Genomic DNA, 16,632 nt, shown 5'->3' on the forward strand with positions numbered 1-16,632 from the left:
CTCCCCGCCCCCTCCTTCCACTGCCCTCGAAAACCCGCCCTCCACGGCCACGCCAGAAACAGTTGCTCCAATCAGCTAGCCGAAACCTGCGCCGTCACCGGATGTCGCTTTGATTGACAGCAGGGAGAACCCAATAGCCGAGTGCTGTCTCCGCCTCCTCGGCCCCGTTTTCCCGAGACTGACGTGGAGAGCAGCCCAATGGGTGTGCAGGCCCGCCCCGCGGTGTGGACCCACCAATGAGTGGGTCGAAGGCCCTAGAGTCCGGCATTCTGAACCTCTCCGCCGCGCGTCGAAGGCGGGCGGTGTTATAAGTTAGGTGCTTCTGGTGCATTGTTTGTCTAGGAATAAGGTCTTTCAAGGCAGAGAAAGGAGTAATGCCGCCGGAGCGCGGAATTCCGTCCTTGAGAGTTCCCACGGTGACTTTGCAAAAGTCCAGTGAGACCTAAGGAGGCCGAGGCGGAGAACGGAGCATGTGGTTCTCGTGATGGCGACGCTCGTGTAGCCATCTTGGGTACTGGCGACGGAAACCCGTACCTCCCCCAACCCCACCCCCCCAGCCCCACCCCCGCCTTTACCTTAGGACCTGGTGTAGTAACTCGGTCGGGCAGGAAGGGTGGTATCTTGTAGCCCAGGCAACAGTCAAATGGCGGAAACCGCCGGGCAGACAGGTTGTTATGGCGGTAGTGGGATGTTGGTAGTGTGAGAGATGGGACATAGTAACCATTTTTGTCATCAAAGGAATGCCCGAAAAGCCCCTCCCCCCTCCTCTAACCGCTCATACACTGCTTAGTTTTTGCTTTTCAGGAACGTTCCTTAGTTGCCGGAGTTCTCCAGTCCCATACACCAATACAACCAAACCATTTTTTGTGACCCTCAAACCTAGTGTGCTCTCAACATTTGTTAGATTTCAAATTCCAAAGCCTCTGAGAGATTCTTGTTCATGGGGTAGGATAGGAGCCTGATAACATGCCCTCTTGAGTAATCCTAATGCAGCAGGTCGAAGACCACATTTAGGAAATCATTGAATTGGAATTTGTACTGTGTTGTTCCCATCTGTGGGACAGAGGTGAGGTGCCAGCTGAGTTCTCGTCTCCTTTTAAGAGGCCATGATCTGGTTGACAGCTCATTGTTTATTGTCCTTGTGTAATTAAGGACAAGGCCAGCAGATAACACATCAGATAAATATGTGCTGTGCATGAATTTGGGGAGGTTCACAGAGTGTAAAACACTTTAACCGAAATAAACATGCACCAGCATCTTCCCTACTGATGCTTGCGAATTCCTAAACTACTGAATACCTTTTAGTTTGCACTTCCAAAGACTGCTTTCCTTAGTCATTATTTTAATGTGTCCCAGTAAATAACTAGAATATAAACCCTATGAGACAAGAAGTTTGTGTATTAACTGTTGGGTCTTGAAAACAACAGGGAAACCAGGCTTAGTGGCCCTTGCCTTTAATCCCAGCACTCTTGGGAGGCAGAAGCAGGCAAATCTCTGTGAGTTCCAGAACATCCAGAACTATATATAGACCCTATATGAGGAAAAAAAAAAAAAAAAGAGGAGTACCAGGGCACTTGGTGAGAGAATATTTATTTACCTAGAGTCCTTACCTAGCATCCTGAGGCACTGGGTTCAAACTGCTTTGATAAAGGATAGTAACATGGGGAAAGGAAACCAAGCGGGTTGGGCCTGTGACTCGAAGACCCTGCTGGCCTGTGACTGGAAGACCCTGCTAAGTAGAAGCATTCTGAAAGTGCAGTGATTTGTTTTGCTTTTTTTTCTGAGACAGGTTCTTTTAGGGCAAGCCTCCTGTTTCAGCCCCCCGAATGCTGTATTTTGGGTGCATTTCATCGATTTCAGCTAGAGTGCATTCCTAACACAGTCAAGGCCCAGATGGGACTAGTGGCACAGGCTTGTCAAACTCAGAAAGCAGAGTTTGAAATCAGCCTGGTTTCCATGATGAGTTTCACTCACACCAATGAGAGGGCTACATAGCAACAGCCAACCTAAAACCAAAAACAACCAGAAAAGTGAAAAAAAAAATCTAACAAACAGAAAATGAGAAGCCCCTAAACCCAATCCCTAACAAACCCTTCTTAAAAGGGAGAAGAAGGATGGGCAATTGGTGGTGGCACATGCCTTTAATCCTTTAATCTCAGCACACAGGAAACAGAGGCAGGCAGATCTCTCTGAGTTCAAGGCCAGCCTGGTCTAGGCCGAGTTCTAGAACAGGCTCCAATGAGAAATCCTGTTTCAAAAAGCAAAAAAAAAAAAAAAAAAAAAAAAAAAAAAGGTAGAAGAAAGTCAATTATTATGGGCTTTTGAAACTACTTTTGATTTTTTTTAAGCCCCATTTCCTCTCTTGACCTCACAAGAAAATTATAATTAGCCAGGCAGTGGTGGTGCTTGCCATTAATCCCAGCACTTGGGAGGTAGAGGCATGTGAATCTCTGTGAGTTCAAGACAGCCTAGTCTACAAGAGCTAGTTCCAGGACAGCCTCCAAAGCCACAGAGAAACCCTGTCTCGGAACCCCCCCAAAAAAGATAATTATAATTAAAAGCAGAATAAAAGCCTAGAGTTCTCCATTTTGTATCTATCTTATTTAGTTAGTCATCAGAGTTGGTTTTTTTTTTTTTTTTTGGTTTTATGAGACAGGGTTTCTCTATATTGTTTTGGAGGCTGTCGGTCCAGCCTGGCCTCGAACCCACAGAGATCCGCCTGCCTCTGCCTCCCGAGTGCTGGGATTAAAGGCGTGTACCACCACCACCACCACCACCACCACCGCCCGGCCATGTCATCAGAATTGTTAAATGCCCCCTTCAAGACCCCTAAAATGTGCTCCAGTCAGTTAACTAATCAAATGGGGGCAGTTCTCTGTGGTGATAAGGCTGTGTACCCTGAAGCAGGGCAACTCATGAATCTAGATTGTTCCCTCAGGCTTTGAAGACAATCATTTCTTCAGGCCACTTTGCAGAACCAGAGCTGAAGTAATGATTGCTTCATTATGCATGCCTCTTGCCTATTGTCTCCTTTCTTCCCCTGTTTAAATCTAAAACAGCGGTTCTCAACTTTCCTAATGCTGCGAACTCTTTTAATGTAGTTCCTCCTGTGTGGTGACCTCCAACCATAAAATTATTTTCCTTGCTATTTTATAACTGTAATTTTGCTAGTCATGAATCATAATGTAAATATTGCTTTTCTGATGGTCTTAGGCCACCCTTGTGAAAGGGTCGTTTGACCCCTAAAAGGGTTGACACCCCCAGGCTGAGAACCACTCATCTGGAGCTTATGTTAGTACTCTGAAGATAAACTCAGTCTCACTGAACTCTTTAACTTGTTCCTCTTTCCAATAAACCACTTTGATAAATATGCCTTTGCTTTTCACCATTGTTTGTGGTGATTTGAATGAAATGGACAGATGAATATTTGGTTCCCAGTTGAAGTCTGTTTGCAAAGGCCTAGGAGGTGTGGCCTTTCTGGAGGAAGAATGTCACTGGGCAGGCTTTGAGGTTTCAGAAGTCTTTTCATTTCAAATTCACTATGTTTGCTGTTTGCTGTTAGAGAAACTAGCTCAGCTCTCAAGTTTCCAGCTCTACTTGCCATGCCTGCCTGTTGTCACACCTCCCCACTATGAGGGGAAGGGACTCAGCCCTCTGGAACTATAAGCCCCAAATCCTTATGTTTTTGGTTGTGAGCCTAGCCTTTAATGCCTGAGCTATCCCTCCAGCCCAAGCCCCAAACCCTAATATAAGTTGCCTTGGTCACAGTGTTTTATCACAGCCATAGAAAAGTAATTAATACACTCATCTCTTTAACTGACACATTGGGATGGATACAAGAGCCTGGCTTGTTAGGACTGCTAGATCCCAAACTTTTGTCCTAAAATTCTGATAATACAGTCAAGAATTAATTTCTACTCTTTGAAAGAGGATATGATATGCTACAAGAAAAAAAGGTTTTTTTTATCAACACCATGAAGGTAAACACTGCTAATGGTGAAAAAAGGGGTAGAGGAACAATTTACAGAAGGTCTGCACATGTGTCCCTTGCAGGCCGCATCCCCACCATGACCCATCACCCCCTGTCCCGTGCAAGCTCAGGGTTCCTTCACCCATGGGTAAACACCCAGTTCACTCTCCCTCTCTGAACCAGCCTCCATTGGAGAGTGGATCCATGGGATGTAAACCATTGGTAGTATCCAAACAGAAGACAGCAGTGGTATACAGGGTGAGAGAAAGGGGTTCTCACTGGGAGATCTGCACAAACTTCAGTAACTGAATCCTGGTGGTGGCGACCCAGTTTGGGAAGATGGGTCCCCTGATCCCTGGAGCCCAGCAATGTGACTTCAACAAGCTGATACTCAGCACAAAAGTGCTTCCCAGTCAGAATGAACACCTCATCCACATCTCTGCCAATAGTGTGGTAATCTGGTGTCTCTAAAGGTCAGAAACAGAGTACCTTTTCTAGCTATGACCATGAAGGACAAAAGCATGGAAAAGCCAGAGGCCTTGGAGGAGGTGATCCCATTGTGCCAGGTGTGGGGACCTGGAGTTAACAGTTCAATGTTACCAGGTGGAATCTCAGTGACCCAGCAGGATTTTGAAGATTCCTTCTGTCCACACAGTCAAGAGCATCATGTCTCAGGCATTCTCCTACAATGCAGCTGCTGTGTCTTGGTGATTGGTGGAAAAGCAGGTGTGATGTCAGTGTTGGCAAAGGTTCTTCTGGGCTCCAACAGGTGTACCAATTCACATGTGGCAAACACAAATCAAAAGGACACTTGGCCATTAGTATGCAGTAGCATTTGTGGCACAAATTTGTAGATAGAGTTTCTTTCTCTCTTGCCTGGTCCTACAATTTTTTTAGCCCCAAATAAACACGCAAAGACTTATGTTAATTAGAAACTGTTTGACCAATGGCTCAGGCTTCTTATTGGCTAACTGTCTCTTAGGTGTTAACCCATTTCTTTTTTTTTTTTTTTTTTTTTTTGTTTTTTTCGAGACAGGGTTTCTCTGTATTGTTTTGGAGGCTGTCCTGGAACTCACTCTGTAGACCAGGCTGGCCTCGAACTCACAGAGATCCGCCTGCCTCCGCCTCCCGAGTGCTGGGATTAAAGGTGTGCGCCACCAACGCCCGGCGTGTTAACCCATTTCTATTAAACTATGTATTGCCACCTACTCTTATCTTACCGGAGAATGCTCCGCATGTTACTCTTTCATCAGCTACATGACGTCTCCCCATCGTCTTTTCCCTGCCTTCCTCTCCCCAGAATTCTCCTCATCTGGTAGCCCCACCTATCTTCCTGTCTGGATATTGACCAATCAGTGTTTTATTCATCAACCAATAAGAGAAACATATATACAGAAGGACATCCCCCATCAGGACATGGTTTTACTTATTTGTGTTATTAAAAGTAAATGTATTTTTCTTTTGGCTGAACAAGAGCAATACCAATAGACAAGCTGACGAGGATAGGGGAAAGCCTATGAGACCTCAATCCTATACAAAGAATTATAGGCAACTAAGAAATTCTGAGAGTTGATAGTCTTCTTCACAGAAGAGCACAGCACTGGTTTGTCCAGTACCAAATGGTCAGCCCTAAAAATTTACATACAAGTAACACACAGACTGAGCACTGTATACTTGGGAATACATATGAGTTATACATATATGCATGTAACTGTAATCAATGAAGAAAAGACCATGAATTTGAATGATAGAAATGGTAATCTCAAAAATAAAAGAAAAAAGTAAGTATATTCCTAAGTAAATATTTTCTTTTGGTGTTTTTTTGTTTTGTTTTGTTTTTTGCTTTTCAAGAGTGGGTTTCTCTGTGGCATTGGAGGTTGTCCTGGACTAGCTCTTCTAGACCAAGCTAGTCTCAAACATCACAGAGGTCCGCCTGCCTCTGCCTCCTAAGTGCTGGGATTAAAGGCGTGAGCCACCACCACCCGGGGTAAATATTTTAAAGGAGAAACTGGAGCCAGATACAGTAGCCAACAACTCTAATCTCAGAGTATGATAAGAAGACCTGAAGACCAATAGTTCAAGGGCAGCCTCAGGTATATGGAGAGAACTTTCCTTGTCTCACAATACAAGGAAAGAAAAATGCCAGCCTGGTAGCAGTGTGGAGTGACATTGTAATGTACAGTACACTGGGGAAGCATCATGTGCCGTTTGAGTTCACTGAGAAGGTGGCTGTGGAAGCTGAGATCCACCTGCTTCAGACCCAAGCATGTTTATGTCAAGTGTCCTCGAATGGTCATGTGCCGTTTGAGTTCACTTGAGAAGGCGGCTGTGAAAGCTGAGATGCCCTCCCTTTTAGACCCAAGCGTCCTTATGTCAAGTGTCCTCCCTTGCCTTTGGGTTGGGATGCTTGACCCAGAATTGTGACAGGGAGGGAGAGAACAGTAAACAGTCCAAGAGTAAAACTACTGTACCCTTAAGAACAGCTAGAAGGTAAACTGTTCCCAGCAGGGTTATTGCTGCTGTGATACAAAAGTGTCTACAGCGGAGCATGGTGGCCCAGGACTTTTATTCCAGCACTCCAGAAGTAGGAGACCTCAGTGTGAAGCCAGCCTAGTCTACAAAGAGAGTTCCAGAACTACAAACTGAGACCCTGTCTCACAAAAGGGGGCGCAGCAGTGGGAAAGAGGAGCCAGAAGTCCAGCTACAGGAAGTTGACCCACAGAGAGAACGCTCAATTGGTAATTCCGACTGACTGTCCCAACTTCCCTAGCCAGTTTCTGCTGGATGTTGAGCCTTGATTTAATTAATGTTTTGCTGTCTGTTCATCCATCCCTTGATATCTATTCCTTTGCTTTAGTTTCCCAAGGAAAGGGATTACAGGATTGACCACCACATCTGGCTAAGACCCTGTCTCAAAAGAAAAGTGGGGGGGGGGGGGAACAAGATGATTCATTGGGAAAAGACTTGCCCCTGATGATGCAAGCCTGACAACCCAATTCCATTCACAGAACCCACATGAAGGTGGGAGAAAAGGACTAAGGATGGAAGGGTTCCAGAAGATTTGGAGAGAATGAATTCAGGCTGGATATGTTCAAAATGGATTTTACACACACACACACACACACACACACACACACACACCTACATACCTTAGGGTTTCTATTGCTGTGACGAAACACCAGGACCAAGCAACTTGAAAAGGAAAGGGTTTGTTTAGCTTACTCTTCCATATCACCCTTCATCACTGAAGGGAGTCAGGACAGGACCTCAAACAGGGCAGGAACCTGGAAACAAAAGCTGATGCAGAGGTCTTGGAAGGTCCTGCTTACCAGCTTGTTCCCCTTGCCTTGCTTCCCTTAGATTGCCAGCCTGCTTTTTCATAGAACCCAGGACCACCAGCCCAGGGTGGCCCCACCCGCAGTGGGCTGGCCCTCCCACAGCAATCAATAATTAAGAAAATGCCCTGCAGCCGGGCGTTGGTGGCACACGCCTTTAATCCCAGCACTTGGGAGGCAGAGGCAGGCGGATCTCTGTGAGTTCGAGGCCAGACTGGTCTACAAGAGCGAGTTCCAGGACAGCCTCCAAAGCCATAGAGAAACCCTGTCTCGAAAAACCAAAAAAAAACAAAACAAAACAAAACAAAACAAAAACAAGAAAATGCCCTGCAGGCTTGCCCACAGCCTGGTCTTATAGAGGTATTTTCTCAGTTATGGCTTGCTCCTCTCTGATGCTTCTAGCTTGTGTCAGGTTGACATAAAACTAGCCAGCACAAAATATATGAAATTCTCAGAGACTAGATACAAATATTACAATAAGAAAGAGATTTGGGCCGGGCGTTGGTGGCGCACGCCTTTAATCCCAGCACTCGGGAGGCAGAGGCAGGCGGATCTCTGTGAGTTCGAGACCAGCCTGGTCTACAAGAGCGAATTCCAGGATGGGCTCCAAAGCCACAGAGAAACTCAGTCTCGAAAAACCAAAAAAAAAAAAAAAAAAAAAAAAAAAGAAAGAGATTTGGAGCTGGGTGGTAGTGGTGAACACCTTTAAACGCAGCATTGGGGAGGCAGAGGCAAGTGGATCTCCAAGTACCAGGCTTGCCTGGTCTACAGAGCAAGTTCCAGGGCAATCGGGGATACAGAGAAACCTTGTCTCTGGATGATTGGGGAGGGGATTAAATGTAACTGTAACTATTAAATATAACTAACTATTAACCACATATTTAAAAACCATAGGAATGAGCCAAGGCACACACTTTGAATCCCAGCACTCGAGAGGCTGAGGCAGGCAAATCTCTGTGAGTTCGAGACCAGCCTAGTCTACAAGAGCTAGTTCCAGGACAGCCTCCAAAGTCACAAAGAAACCCTGTCTCGAAACCCAAAATAAATAAATAAATAAATAAACAAACAGGAAAAACAGAGAAATTAGAAACTGTTGTGGAGTTAGACTGTATTAGACATTATGGCTGGGGCAGGCTAGGAACGTAACTTTTTTCGAGACAGGGTTTCTCTGTGGCTTTGGAGGCTGTCCTGGAACTCGCTCTGTAGACCAGGCTGGCCTCGAACTCACAGAGATCCGCCTGCCTCTGCCTCCCGAGTGCTGGGATTAAAGGCGTGCGCCACCAACGCCCGACTAGGAACTTAACTTAATGGTAGAACATACACATACTTTACAGGCCAAAGACCCTGAGCCGGGCGTTGGTGGCGCACGCCTTTAATCCCAGCACTCGGGAGGCAGAGGCAGGAGGATCTCTGTGAGTTCGAGGCCAGCCTGGTCTACAGAGCAAGTTCCAGGACAGCCTCCAAAGCAATACAGAGAAACCCTGTCTCGAAAAACCAAAAAAAAAAAAAAAAAACATGCCAAAGACCCTGGATTTGATTCCCAACATTACCCAAAAAGAGGAAGAGAATTTCCACCTGTTTGCTTCTCAGTAGCAAGGAAAAGAAGTATAAAAAAAGGGAAGTTCAAAATTTGCTGAGATTAACCAACACAGACAACCTCAGTCATAATGTCAGGCAACTTTGCCTGGCAGGGTGCAGGCATTAAGGATATTTAATATGCAGTAGTTGGGAGATCAGACCAAAAGCCAGCCTCCACTCTGTCTAGAGTTCCAGATCAAGTCTAAGCAGGTGCAATAGCTCCTTCCCAGAACCTGCTGGTTAACCTTGTAAAATCCAGGGTGTGTTCTTCACCCAGAAAAGCACCTTCCTCCTCCCTTGGGCCCTCCCCCTTCTCTTTGCCTGGGACAGCTGTTAATAGGACAATTACCCAAGAAGCAAAAGAAAGATCCCATGCCGATGTGTCATCAGTCCCTGTATATCCATTAAATCAGACTGAGAAGACAGCTGGAAAAAGTGAGAGCATGCCCTTGCTTCCTAAGGGAGGGGCTGACAGTCATCAGTAAAACCAGGCTTTGCCTGGCAACTGCAGGCCACAATAACAGAGAAGAGCAGTGGGAAGCCAGCATGAGAGCTGCTATAATGCACAGGGACTTGGGATCATAAAGGAGATAGCTAAGGGGCCATCAAATGGTTCACCAGGTAAAGACACTTGCCAAGCCCGGTCATCTGAGGATGACCCTTAGGACTGACATGGACGAAGGAGAGAACTAACTCCACAAAGTTACCCTCTGACCTCCACATACCTGCTGGGACACGTGTGTACAACTGGGCATGTGTGCACAAAGTAAATCAAAATTTGAAAAGGACTAGCTAACTATAAGGCATGCAATGCCTTTGCCCGCTCCTCCTGGAGACTCATACCGACTCTGCCACCTCTCCAGTTGGGAAGGCGGCTTCTGCAGGCACTTCTGTCCTCTTGTCATCCCTGAAGGATGGGGCCAACCAGGACATGCTCAGAGAAGGGCTCATGGGATGGTAGAATGACTGGAACTCACACCAGGAATAGTGGAAATGGCTCTGTCCTCTAATACTGCCTTTCTGGTTGTTATCTTCCCTTCTTTAAAAATGTTTGACTGGACTTCTTCTTCAGCGCTACCTGCGATGTGGCTGTCATCTCTTTCGCAGCATCATGGCTGCCCTCCGCCTTCTGATGAAGCCCAAGATGGTCAAGAAGAGGACCAAGAAGTTCATCAGGCAGGCACCAGTCAGACCGATATGTCAAAACTAAGCGAAACTGGCGGAAACCCAGAGGTATTGACAACAGGGTTCGGAGAAGATTCAAGGGCCAGATCCTGATGCCCAACATTGGTTATGGGAGCAATAAGAAAACTAAGCACATGCTGCCTAGTGGCTTCCGGAAGTTTCTGGTTCACAACGTCAAAGAGCTGGAAGTGCTGCTGATGTGCAACAAATCTTACTGTGCTGAGATTGCTCACAATGTTTCCTCCAAGAACCGAAAATCCATCATAGAAAGAGCAGCACAGCTGGCCATCAGAATCACCAATGCCAACGCCAGGCTTTGCAGTGAAGAAAATGAGTAGATGATGGTGTGCATGTTTTATTTGCATTTAAATAAAACCACAAAAACTGGAAAAAAATGTTTGACTGGCCAGGCGATGGTGACATATGCCTTTAATCCTCACTCAGGAGGCAGAGGCAGGCAGATCTCTGTAAGTTTGAGACCAGCCTGGTCTATAAGAGCTAGTTCCAGGACAGCCTCTAAAGTCACAGAGAAACTCTGTCTCGAAAAAACAAAAAACAAAACAAAACAAAAAAAGTTTCACTGGCTGGGGTGGGGACACACCCTTGGAGGCAGATCCCAGCACTTGGAGACAGAAGCAGGCAAGTTCCAGGCCAGTCAGGGCTACCTGGTGAGACTTTGTCTCAAAACAAAATTGTTTAGCTGGATATAGTGATGAAAGCCTACAATCACAAGCCTTCAGGAAGTTCATGAAGCAGGGGCACTGAGAGCTAGAAACAGACCTGGTTACATGATGAGACCCTGTACTAAATAAATAAATAAATGAACACACACACACACACACACACACACACACACACACACACACGTACATGCCAGGCAGTGGTGACATACACCTTTAATCTCAGTACTTGAGAGGTAGAGACAGAAGAATCTCTGAGTTTGAGGCCAGCCTGGTCTACAGAACAGAGAAAGTTCCAAGACAACCAGAACTACACAGAGAAACTCTTGTCTTGAAAAAAACAAAAAAACAAAAAACGAACAAACAAAATAAAAAACAAGCAAAAGTAGCCAGATGTGGTGGTACATGTCTTAAAATCCTATGCCGGGTGTTGGTGGCACACGCCTTTAATCCCAGCACTCGGGAGGCAGAGGCAGGTGGATCTCTGTGAGTTCGAGGCCAGCCTGGACTACAAACGAGTTCCAGGACAGCTTCCAAGACAATACAGAGAAACCCTGTCTCGAAAAACCAAAAAAAAAAAAAAAAAAAAATCCTAGCCTTCAGGGCTGGAGAGATGGCTCAGTGGTTAAGAGCATTGACTGTTCTTCCAGAGGTCCTGAGTTCAATTCCCAGCAACCATAAGGTGGCTCATAACCATCTATAATGAGATTTGGTGCCCTCTTCTGGTATGCAAGCATACATGCAGAACACCATATATCTAATAAATAAAATATTTTTTAAAAAATCCTAACATTCTGGAGGTAGAGACAGAGAGATAAGGTGTTCAAGGTCAGCTTCCTTCCACAGCAAGTGTGAGGAGACTCTGAGGCCACCCTGGGATACATAAGACCTGTCCTTAAAAAACAAATCCACTTATAGAAGTGTCTCCCCCTCCAAAACTATGTAATCCAGGGGGATGGACAAGATGACTGCCTGAGATTGCTTTCCTACAGCCCTCCTGAGGGATTCTAGAGTTATATCCTGTCAATACTAAAATGTTAACATGTCTTACAAAGGAAATCAATTGGCTTTCCAGCTACTGCAGACATCTGGTCTCTTTTCTTGGGTGGTAATCATTCTTGGAAAGTGTGTTCCCATAAACCCATCAGAAGAGGCATACCTCTGCTTGCTGCCAGCTCCTCCCGGTATCCATTACCATAATGCTTCTCAATCTTGGCTGCACTAGAGAACCACCTAGGGGACTTATGAAAACGAACAGTGACCCAGTCCCACCCCAGCCTGATCTGATCCACTCCCCATCCCCTGCAGAACTGACAATCAGCATGACTGTTAAGTGTGGACAGAGTAGAAAATTACTCCCTAGCTTGGAGCAAGAATCCTGGCGGGATGGAAACAGCAGCAGTGCTAAGGGCCAGACTAGAATCATCAGCCGATTTCAGGACACATTCTTCCTGACCTCTACAAGAAAACATCTCATTTTTCATTCATGTCTCTGTATAAATTTTTTGAAGCTGGGTTCAACCATCCCATGGGTCTCCCAGAATTGCCCCAAACAGAATTGGGTAATAATCTTTGTGTAGGTCTCAGTGTGACATGTCACAATCAGGCAGGTGCATTGTGAAATGGAGAGAGTGGGTGTTTTGGATTTAGTAGGTTTAAAATCCCAACTTTGTCACTCACTAATTAGACTAGCCTTAGTTAAGTGAGGGCAACAATATACATAGTCACAAATCTTTTTTTTTTAAGACAGGGTTTCTTTGTATTGTTTTGGAGACTGTCCTGGAATTTGCTCAGTAGACTAGGCTGGCCTTGAACTCACAGAGATCCACCTGTCTCTGCCTCCCAAGTGCTGGGATTGAAGGCGTGCGCCACCAACACCTGGCTCATAGTCATAAATCTTAAAACTCAGAATACAGCCAGGCATGGGGGTGTCCACCTGTAGCCACTGCACTGGGGAAGTTGATGTAGGAGAATTGCTATGAGTTCAAGGTTAGACAGAACTGTGTAGTGAGTTCCAGGCCAGCCAAAGCTACATAGCAAAACACTGTCTCAAAAAAAGAAAAAAATCAGAATGTGTGTACACAGCCATTCAATGAATGGGGTAAGTTGAATGTAAGTTATTTACTCAGGCTGGAGCGATGGCTCAGAGCATTGACTGTTCTTCCAGGGGTCCTGAGTTCAATTCCCAGCAACCACATGGTGGCTCACAGCCATCTATACTGAGGTATGGTGCCCTCTTCTGACAAGTAGGCACACCTGCAGACAGAACATTGTATACATAATAAATAAAATCTTTTAAAAAAAAGATTTATTTACTCATTTTATACAAGGTCTCATGTAGATGAGGCTGGTCTCAAATTTCCTAGGTGATCGAGGTGACTTCAACTCGTGCTATTCCTGCCTCTGTCTCCCAAGTGCTGGGAATGTAGACTTGTACCGTCCCACCAGGCTTCCTTTCATGGCCAGCTCTCTCTCTCCACCTCTCCACGCACTCAGCAGCTTTGTCTCAGTGAAACCAAGGGCTCTGCAGAAGGGAGAGCTGTCCCCAGAATGGCCTGCTTCATGAAGCCCATCCTGCAGACAGAGCAGGGACACTTGTGTTTTCTGTCCAGGGCAGCCCATCCATGTCTCATATTCTGGAACACACACACCTCCCCCTCTTGACATTCTAGCAGGAAGGACGGGGGCTGATGCCCGGGAGAGCTGTTTCCTCCTGTCACACAGGAACAGATGCTGGAAGCCCAGGACGGACAGACAGCACAGGCATGGCAGCAGCAGGAGGGTGAGTCAGAGGAAAAGCAATGATCTCCTGTCCAAGAAATACCAAGGCCCACAGGAGAGCTCCACTGGAAACCCAGTCTCCTGGGGCTCCACAAGAAAAAGAACAGAAGACGTGAAGCCGAGGCACAGACCCTGAATTAGAGAGGCACAGACCCCCCAATATCACAATCACACAATCCTGGAGGAAGCAGAGGGAAGAACCCCAAAGAAATACGTTGGGTTTGTCTTTAAGGACTTATTTTGATTTTTATCCATGTGTCGATGTCTGTCTGTGTGTGAATGCCATGTGTATGCAGTGCTAGTGGGCTGGTGGGGGCTGGAAGGGGTCCTGCAGCTGAAGTTATGGGAGGTTGTAAACTGCCTGACTTAGGTGCTGGGCATTAAACTCAGGTGCTCTGCAAGAGAAGCAGGTAATTCTTCTTTTCTTTCCTTCTTTCTTTTCTTTTCTCTTTTTTTTTGGGGGGGACAGGATTTAACTGTGTAGTCCTGGCTGTCCTGGAACTCACTCTGTAGACCAGGCTGACCTCGAACTCACAGATATCTGCCTGTCTCTGCCTCCCAAGTGCTGGGATTAAAGACATGTCACCACTGCCTACTGAGTGGTTTTAAACCCAGCCAGGGCTTCTTCCCTCTGGGCAGGCTACGAACTAACTGTTTGTTGTTGCGCCTGTGCGCTTTTCCACAGCTGGCTGTGAGCTGCAAAGTCCTCTTAGGGTGATACTGTGTGGATGACACTGCCCAACCCCATCTCCATTTGAGGGTCTGTATATGCACTTGGAAGCTCACGAAAGGTGTAACTGTCAGGTCCAATGTCCCTCTTCCCTAAAATGGCAGTGTTGGTGACATTGTCCTAAACAGAAGGACTCTGACCCAGTGAACAGAAGGACTGTTATTGGGCAAACAAGCCTAAAGGTTCCTGTTCACTAGAAAAGTAGGGCGCTTAAAGGCTGTTTATGTCCACTGGGAACTTCCCTTAACCTTCCTCCGAAGGTCAAACACCTCTGGCAAGGATACCTAGTTCCTGATCAGCTTCTATTACCAGATCCCCACCCTGGCAACTATCAAATAAAATCTTGCTCTTCTGTCATTTTGCTTTTCTCTCTGTCCCTTTCCTCTGCCACCCAAGAGATGGCCTCGGCAATTTGTTCCCCAACAACTCTTTCTTTCTGCCCACCAAGCAGTCTAGTTTGGTGGTTTCTCCGTGTCATCACTCATAGTAACCATTATTTGGGAGAATCCAAGGGTTCTGTTGAGGGCTTGGGAGGGGCTGTCATTGATGAACATCTTATGTTTCTTCTTCTCAGAGCTGAGGAACCCAGGGCCTTGCTCTTGCTAGACAATACTCTACCACTGAGCTAAATCCCCAACCCCAAATATCTCATTTTTAAAAATTAATTTGTTTGTCTGTAGGGGTTTTTTGCTTGCACAAAGCTTGGGCTCCACACTTGCACTTCTCACAGAAGACAAACAAAGGCATTGGATGCCCTGGAACTGGAGTTACAGACAGTTGTGAGCTGCCATGTGGGTGCTGGGAACTGAACCCTGATCCTCTGGAAGAACACCTAGTGCTCTTAACCACTGAGCCCTTTCTACAAACCCAACATATAATTCTTCAGAGGTGGCCGGGCAGTGGTGGCGCACGCCTTTAATCCCAGCACTTGGGAGGCAGAGGCAGGCGGATCTCTGTGAGTTCGAGGCCGGGCTGGACCGACAGCCTCCAAAACAATACAGAGAAACCCTGTCTCGTAAAACCAAAAAAAAAAAAAAAAATTCTTCAGAGGTTGAATTTGAACCTACCTGTCGGTAGTGGTGCATGCCTTTAGTCTCTGCACTTGGGAGGCAGAGGCAGGCGGATCTCTGTAAATTTGAGGCCAGCCTGGTCTACAGAGTGAGTTCCAAGACAGTCAAAGCTAAATGTGCCACCATAGACTATGCAGTCTTAGCTGGCCCAGAACTTGCTATATAGATCAGGATGGCTTCATACTTATAGAGAGGCACCTGCTTCTACCTCCCAAATCCTGGGATTAAAGACTGGTATCACCACACCCAGGAAAATTTATTTATTTGTTTGTTTTTGTGTGTGTGCCTCCTTGTCTGTATGTACTCCACATGTGTGTAATGCCTGTGGAAGCCAGAAGAGGGTGCCAGATCCCCTGAACCTGAGTTACAGGTGCTTGCCAGCCACATGATGTGGGAGTGGGAACTGAAGTTGGGTCTTGTACAGGAGCAACAAATAATTTTTAATGATTGAGCCATTTCTCCAGCCCCCTTGATGAGGATATTTAAGAAGAAGCTTTCAGGCCAATAAGATGGCTCAGCGGGTAAAGGCTAACAAACCAAATCCATTCCCCAAGACCCAGAAAGTAGGAGAGAACTGACTCCTATAAGTTGTCCTCTGGCCTCCACTTGAGTGCTGTGGCACACTCCCATGAATAAATAAGTAAATTAGATAGATAGATAGTGTAACTTTTAAAAATAAAAGAGGCAAAGTTGGGAAGGGAAAGGCTTGATGCTTTCAGCGGAAGGAAGCCTCTGGTGGACCATCTGAGGTGAGTGATTGTGACACTCCACCCTGTGGCCCTCAAGGACAAAATGGGGGGAACTACTCCTGTTCAAAGCCTAGGACTCTCCCACTCAATTACCTATTAGCCCAACCAACTTGAAAAAGTCACACGAAGTTTGTCTGAAAATGCCTCCTTCCCACAGACAATGAGAGTGTTCAGAGTAAAAGGCACACCATCAGTGTTCTGAATGGTTGGCCAGGCACCATTAACTACTCCATCGTGTATGATTGCACTCTGGCCAGGAGTCTGCAGGCTCAGGTTGGATTACAGGCTTGAACTACCTGCCTTTTCCTTCTCTGCGTCTTGAAAAATGTCTTTGGGGAAGTGTCCCTCAGCCCATGTTTTTTTCCCCAGTGAGTACGAGAGAACTCTTCTCCATGGAAGAGGTCGCCACCTGGTCTTTCTGATAGGCTTTGTCCTGGGATCCAAAAAGGTGACTTAAAATATTTGTCCCAATGACACCTGGGGGTCCTGAGAAAAAAGTGAGCCTCACCTATGATCCAGCCTGGCCCTGGACAGCCACGTGGACACCTCTATGA

At 46.3% G+C, this 16,632-nt stretch overlaps 1 pseudogene; it reads left to right on the forward strand.

The window, feature by feature from the left end:
• The first annotated feature begins 9,994 nt into the window (after positions 1-9,994).
• LOC101832725 lies at positions 9,995-10,406 on the forward strand (annotated as a pseudogene).
• The last annotated feature ends 6,226 nt before the right edge of the window (positions 10,407-16,632 follow it).

The sequence above is a fragment of the Mesocricetus auratus genome, unplaced genomic scaffold (assembly GCF_017639785.1).
Source record: "Mesocricetus auratus isolate SY011 unplaced genomic scaffold, BCM_Maur_2.0 Super-Scaffold_100007, whole genome shotgun sequence".
In the NCBI taxonomy this organism is placed as follows: Eukaryota; Metazoa; Chordata; class Mammalia; order Rodentia; family Cricetidae; genus Mesocricetus; species Mesocricetus auratus.